This window comes from Aegilops tauschii, chromosome 5 (assembly GCF_002575655.3).
Source record: "Aegilops tauschii subsp. strangulata cultivar AL8/78 chromosome 5, Aet v6.0, whole genome shotgun sequence".
NCBI classification, from domain to species: Eukaryota; Viridiplantae; Streptophyta; class Magnoliopsida; order Poales; family Poaceae; genus Aegilops; species Aegilops tauschii.
The window spans coordinates 570378374-570385884 of record NC_053039.3 but is presented as its reverse complement, the minus strand read 5'-3'; the positions used below and the strand labels follow the sequence as shown (position 1 = coordinate 570385884).

General features: G+C 42.8%; 1 non-coding gene across 3 annotated transcripts; it reads right to left on the bottom strand.

Moving 5' to 3' along the window:
* Positions 1-2373: 2373 nt before the first annotated feature.
* On the bottom strand, positions 2374-6617 carry LOC109748360 (uncharacterized). 3 transcript variants are annotated; one of them, XR_012183493.1, is made up of 3 exons: positions 6384-6617; positions 4987-5149; positions 2374-4079 (listed from the first exon to the last, which is right to left on the bottom strand). It is a non-coding gene; the product is annotated as an uncharacterized protein (transcript). The 3 variants fall into 3 exon arrangements; XR_012183492.1 differs by having other exon boundaries at positions 4987-5154; positions 6384-6616; XR_006664790.2 differs by lacking the exon at positions 6384-6617 and adding an exon at positions 5915-6366 and having other exon boundaries at positions 4987-5154.
* Between the last annotated feature and the right edge of the window lie 894 nt (positions 6618-7511).

Sequence of the window (7511 nt, the reverse complement as noted above, 5' to 3'; positions counted from 1 at the left end):
CATTTTAGTTATGGACTGCTGGAATATTTGGATGAAGATGAACCATCTGATTTTTTATAATATCAAACCCAACCTTCTCACATGGAAGCTTTTGTTGAAACAGGATCTCAGGATCATGAGTCATAGAATAAGACAAGTTACTTTCGAATTATCCAGAGATGGATTGAGGTCCATCTTCCAGTTTAGCACTTCTAGTTCCTGCAATTTTTTATGTTTCCAAAGAAAGGAATTGGTTGAACCTGAAACTCCCCCCCCCCCTTACATTTGTGCATATTATCTTGTTTTTAATATATGAAAATATCATAGAACAATTGTTCTAAATTGTATCCCAGACAAACAATTTCCATGCAAAAGGGAGTAGGGCACTGAGATACCCTATCTCCACTCAATTTTGTGCTAGCTACAGATTTGCTTCAATCAATTTTTAATGATGTTATGGCAAATGAACTAGTCAGAACTCCCATTGATAGTGTTCCTTCCCATGATTTCCCAACCATTCAATATGTTGATCCCACCATTCCTGCCCTACCTGCTTGCCTAGTTCAACTCCAACACTCACAGAATTTGCTCATGCACTATGAAGTATCAGTATCATACCTCTATTTTGGGTTGTGTTTAGGGGGGTTTACATGCACCTAGCAGCGCTTCCTCTCTGCCTTTCTAGACCTTAAGTGAAGGATTATATCTCTCTCGTGCAGAGAATTGAGGCCGTCTGGCTGCTCAACTTTTTTGTCCTATGGGGGGCTTTGGTTAGTTAAATCTGTTTTCACTAGTATTCCAACCTTCTTCATGTGTTCCTTGGAGCCCCCTATGACTGTAGTTGAGCAGATCAAGAAATACTGAAGGAATTGCTTCTAGAGAAAGTATGACATGGAATAAAGAGGGCCTTCCTTGATTGCTTGGGACAAAGTTTTTCTAGCTAAAGACCTTGGTGGTCTAGGGGTGTACTACCAATAATGAACCCCTCTTGATTAAGCATTTGCTTAAATTCTTTAATCAACTAGATTTGCCCAGTGTCCAGCTAATTTGGGAGATTTACTACTCTAATGGATCATCTAATGACGGGGGTGATTGACTCTTTTTGGTGGAAGAAGACCCTGAAGTTAATGTCTGGTTTCAAATCTGCTGCTTTCTGTCATGTTGGGCAAAGGTAACACCATTCTGTTCTGGTGTGACAAGTGGAGTGATAATGCACTCATAAATAAATTTCGTGAGTTGTACTGCTTTGCTACTAATGAGAAAATCTCACTCAAGGAGGCTCTCAGCTCCCCTCGTTTGGAAGAACTCTTTCACGTACCTCTTTAAATTCGAGCTCACCTACAACTCTAGCTCTTACTGAAAAAGGCTTTCACCCCGCTTTATATTATAAAGCCAACCGTACCACAAGCATCCAACAAGGTCCAACACAAAACCACGCACACACACACGAAAGTCCACATGAACAAAAGGTACAAGAAAGGGTCAATGCTGAGGGCACAGCACAACAAGCCCTAAACCCAAAACACACACGCCATACAGCCGCCAGGCGGTCTAGTCAGGCTCAGGAGGAGGAGGCGGCAGCGGGGGAGCCACGCGGAGCGCCATCGAGCGGAGATCGGAGAGGAGGGTGGTGATGACGTCCCGGTCCTGGGGGCGGCTAAGCGGCCACCAAAGCTGCAGGTAGCCACACAATTTGAAGATTGCGTCAGTCGCACGTCGGAGAGGCACAACTCTAGCTCTTACAAGAGTTCGTGCAGTACAACACTCTTTCTGAGGACAAAGAAAGATGGAGTTACTCTTGGAATTCTCAGAATTTTAGTCTTATTAAAATGTATACAACCTTGAGAGTTGGAGTCCTTGTTTTTAGGAAGTTATGGAAGAGTGCACCCATTCTGAGATACAAAATATTCTTCTGGATTTCGCTTCGTAACATATTGAACACCAGAAATCTACTTCAGGGGAAATCCTTTTAGCTCCCTTCCTAGTCCTGTGTTCTATGCAACACTCACTATGAAGAGAGAACTATGCGTCCATTTTGGGATTGCACCTTTGCCCTCCTCTGCCGGGATTCCATTATAGCCAACAGAAGACGAAGTACTTCTGTTATCACTGATATTCAACTTGTTGCTACTGCTTTGCCTCCAGAAATAGCTATTGAAATGGGCTGGTGGAATATTTGGATGCAGAGGAACAATCTGGTTTTTCATAATATAAGACCCAACCTTCTCACATGGAAGCTTTTGTTGAAACAGGATCTCAGGATCATGAGCCATAGAGTAAGACAAGTTATATTCCAATTATCTGGAGTTGGACTGAGGTCTATCTTCTAGTTTAGCACTACCAGTTCCGGCAGTTTTTGATGTTTCCAAAGAAAGGAATTGGTCAAACCTGTAATTTTCTTTTTTGCTACCTTTGTAAATATTATGCTGTTTTTAATATATGAAAATACCATAGAACAATGGTTCTACGGTCAATACTTAAAAAAACAATTAAAGGAGGCAAGGATAGTGTGTTTTCTTCTTGCTATAATAAGTTACAAACTGCCAATTAATTGTATATACAGTCTTCAAATATCACACAATGTATACATAACTAGCTTAGCAATCCAGGTAGCTAACTCTCTCTCTTTCTCTCTCTCTTTCCAACTATACTAGTCGCGCACATGCAACATGTACAAGTACTAGGTAGTGCTAGCAAGCACACATGCATCACTAGTTTGTTCCTTCACAACTAACTAACTAGCTAATTGATCCGTGTGCACCCAAGACCCCAGTATTAACATGCAAACTGACACACATACATGCCGCCATATATGTATGTACGTATGTACACACATACAGCACCGTGTATTTTACAAACACAACACAACATTTGATATATATACTAATTTGAGTAGTTAAAACCCAAAACATTACTAACATACATAACCGTTTCATGCAGTGGTAGTTGCAGACCAAGCCTGGCAGAAACCAGACACTTGAGCAGTAGGGACGCAGCCGCCGCTATGAGTAAAGCGTATGCCCATAATTTGAGCATACCGGAAGCCCCACCATCCTTGCCAGCATCTGCTACTTGTTTCTTCGGCCAGTGACTTAGCATGAACACAAGGTAGTAGGTCAGAATCCCTGAGACGCCGCATGACACCTGGAATGTCGTAGACCAGCCGGAGAGCCCAACTTCATCCATGGAGTTGGCCAGGTAAGCAAAAGGAGGAGCTACCACCATTGCACCGAGGAAGATGAGCCTATTTCTGTATGGTTTCAACTTGTTGACGCTGATGATGGAGCTGCTGCCTGGTTTACGGTCGAGGTGGAGGCTGAACCAGAGAAGCACAGGAATGACCTCCGGCAAGCATAGCAGAACAGCATCCTCGCCCAGCCACTCTGCGGCTGCCGTGTGCGCCGTCGCCAGCAGGAGGAGAAGCAGGGTCTTGTGGAGCATCTCCGTCGCCAGTGCTATGCCCGGAGAGGCGCCAGCTGGTAGCTTCATCACCATGCGCGTCAATGCCGCCACCGTGCAGCTTAGGAACAGGAGGAACTGTGAGATGGTGAATCGGGCAGCTGCATGGTCGGGAAGCTGGTCCATACCCAATAGCGCCCCCAGTGTCATCACCACTATGATCCCAACCTCCATGGTTGTCATTTTAGTCTCGACGACGAGAGAAGATCCTTGATTAACTTTACGACTGCTGCCCCCTGTACGCCGATTGAACTTGAGGTGCAGCGCTCGTATGAAAACAAGAGCTATGACTGGAAAGATGGCGAGCCAGACGAAGCTCAAGCTGATGTCCACTAATATCACGTAAGCTATGAGCACAAGAATGACTGTGTCTCTGAAAATCTGGACATTAGGACCGCATGTGATCCATGACTTCAATGGCGCAAGCATAGCCGGCGTCCATTTGGGCATGAACTCGTGCGATTTCACAACTATATATGGGCCGCAGATGGCAACCTCCATTGTGCCGGTTACCAACTCACTATATTCTTTGTTGGTAAAACCATCATCGCTTAATCGAGACACTTGGAAATTGACGAGACAGCTGGCCAGTGTGCACGTCACTGCTATGAGGCATATTCCATCCGATACCCCAAGCTTTTCTGAAATAAAAAATATATGTTCAGATCATAAGAATATAAATGTATATACAAATTAAGCTGTAGGATTACTATGATCTGCCTGGGTATCAAATAAATTGTTCTTGTGCCTGTTCTAAAAAAACACACATTTATGATAATCTACATATATAGAAAATTCACGGCATGCCACCCTGAATATTTATGTGAATTCTCGTTGGATTAGAAATATATTTATTTATAAATTATACAGTGGGTCTCTGCTGGAGCCCCCTTGCTTGGGAAAGAGGGGGCGAGGTGGGGTGGGTCCGTGGGTGGGGGGAGCTGCCTCTCTGTTGAGGAGCACGTGGGAGGGACACCAACATGGAGATCCAACCTCGCAATTTCTGGCCAAACCCTAGGGACTGCAGCACATAGAGTAGGTAGCATCAGTTTACTGGGTCGAAGGCCTTGGATATGTCTACTATGAGGAAAAGACACGGTTTCCGCTTTTTTGCAAATTAAATCCTCGATTAAGCCTTGAACCTGAAGGAAATAATGATGGATATATCACTTCCGGATGAAAACAATTTGACTCTTAGAGAAGACTATCCACGCCATCATATTTGCTTGGAGAATATCTTGGAAATACTATGGATTAGGCTGATAGGTCAAACTCAATGAATGAAAGCATAACCGGAAGGAAGAACAACACACAGGAAAACGTATTAATTTGATCAAACTTCACATATGGTTGATAGCATATTGGTGTTCGTTGCAACCTCCCGGTCCAGCTCGTGTGGGTTGTAAGATTGAGCAAGGGCTCTGTGGCCCGCTCTATCTAGCTTGTTTTTTTTCTACAAAAGTGAAAATGCATGCATACATATAGATATATACATAAAAGCTGCAAGAATTACAATTTGGACGTCGAAGAGAGTCGCAATCGACTTACCGATGAACCCTGGTGGCACTGGAGGGTGCACATCGTGTGACTTGACTGGCTGCTGGCGCCTCATTGGTTGATTATTATCGACTTTGTGTGAAGAGGTTTTCCCAGCCCGCTGGTCAATGGATGGGCCAACTTGGTGCGGCTGCGTAGTCGATCTAATCTGGCACTGCACTGCAATGGTAGTAAACTCGTCATTGATAGCCCTGCATTAATCACATCATCGATCGAGCAAAAGATTCCTACATGATCCATGCATGTGACTAGTCATAGTTGTAGTTTGCTGATTGTGGATGTGATTGCTTTGGGGTTTTTACTCGCATATGCATAGCTTTGGTCATATATGACTTTGCTATTTGCTGGCGTGTTCTTGTGTGTGTGCGTTAGTGTTCGCGGTCTGCATCCTTGATATGCGGAGACTAGGTGTGCTCATTGTGTTTGTATCCTCTTGACGCTCCATTTTGAGCCAATGAAATCACCTTTTTCTTAAAATTTTCTATCATTCCAAATTTAAGATAAAAAATCCTTCGTATAACAGATAGGTCATCCGGTGCATCACAGATGAAAACTCAATACTGTCTGAAAATAATAACTAATATTTTCATGCTTAGTAAACCTCTTAAGAGTCTTATACTAAACTACTTAATAAAACTTTCATCCAAAATGGTAAAAGAACAAGCAATTTTGTGTCCTGTGCAAAAATGACAAAGTAGATAGTTTAGTTTTTATTTTGAGTTGGAGATAGTTTAGTTACAATACTTATCACTTGTGATGTTTTTAACAATTTTTTAATTTTTGTACCTCTATAAAGTTTTCAGAACTGTTTCAAGCTAAAAAAATGTTTTTTTCTTGATATTTGTAAAATAAATGCTCTAGATCATAGACGGTTCTACATGAATTGCTTTATTATAACACCTGAACCAATTAAAATCACCTATTGAACCTGCAACCCATTTGTCATGAGTACATCTATACTGGAGTCCCCGGCCGTCTTTGATGAGCCATAGAAAGATCGCAATGAAAGCATGTGATATATCTTAGACGACTCTCGACAAGAGCCGTCGGTGACCTGGATATACCAAGAGCAACTTCATTGAGAGTCGTCTATGAACATTCGATGACCTCATATGAACTTCCTGAAATTTTGAATCTCTTGCTTTAGACCTGTCCTGATGGTTGCCATTGACCATCGTCATATCGACTACCTCTGGTGTGGGTTTTCTTTTATCATGTCACAACTGCATATACATGAATGAGAAGAAAGGACTAGAGGTAATATACAGCCAGCTATCTAGATGAAACGAATGAAGGGGTAAGAGGTAAGAACACACCCCTTGTACAAGGGTAGAGGACTAATGAACGAACAGCATAGTATATACGTACATAGCCCAGGCCTCACGTACCTATATATCACATCGACGATGCTCTTGCGCGCTTCAGAACGATGGATATGCTTGCTTATATAGATGTAGGGGCTTGAGAAACTCCGCCCTCAGAGTATGCTTTGATCTCAGCCCCGATGGTCGGCTCCTACGCTTGTATAGATGGGTTTCTTCTGAAGGAGGCTGGATGGTCGAATTGATGAACTAGCGTGCAGATTATGAGAGGCTGGAAGACGAAGCAAGTTCGCTAGCTAGGTCCATTTATAACAAGAGTGGTCCGAGGACGATTTCAGCGTTTTGTATTCTAATGGGGTGTTACTGCAAGTTTTTATATTGTTTTCTTTCTATAAACATAGTCAAACTTTATGAAGTTTGATATAAGACAAAACTAATATGCAGAGTAAATAAAAATAAAGAAAGTAAGACGACTGCTACACGTACTCTCTTAATGGAGCAGTATAATCAGCATGCACCTATAACTGACGTATATTCAGAGCTAGAATAACAACTTTTTTCAAAACACAGTACATATGCAGACGCTCACAGCATGCGTGCACATCCACCTCTATGAACACACGTATACAAGCAACTCGCATTCATGTCAAATCATTCTAGGACTTAAACCGGGATGAAATGGTTCTACCACAAAGAATCTAATTTAATTACACTAAAAAAAGAATCTTAGCTAATCTAATCATGTAAGTTATGCTTAATTTGGATACGAAAATAATATTCAGAGTCAGATTGTCATTACGGTTTCTTGCTACGGAGCCAAGGGGCGCTGCCCCCTGTTTTCCTAAGAAAATACATTCGGGGTCAGAATATAGGAGGCGGCAAGAACTGATTGGCACGTTAACCAATAATGACTAATCCATATTGGAAGTCAGAATGTAGAGCTAATCGCCACCGTTTCTTCCCAAACCGTCCATGTCGCCACCCCATTAACTAATAAGGCCCTCGTCAACGCTTCCGCCCTCGGCTGTGACCAGATCAAAGCCTCGATCGGGGCACGTCTACCCGAGGCAAGGAAACCGGCGGAAATAGCGTGCAAGCCACCTCTGTCACGTGGGCTAGCTGTACATATTCCTCGCCAACGGAAAGCAGTAGAAGGCGTGAGGCAAACTGCCATGGTGGTTCGTCCCATTTTTA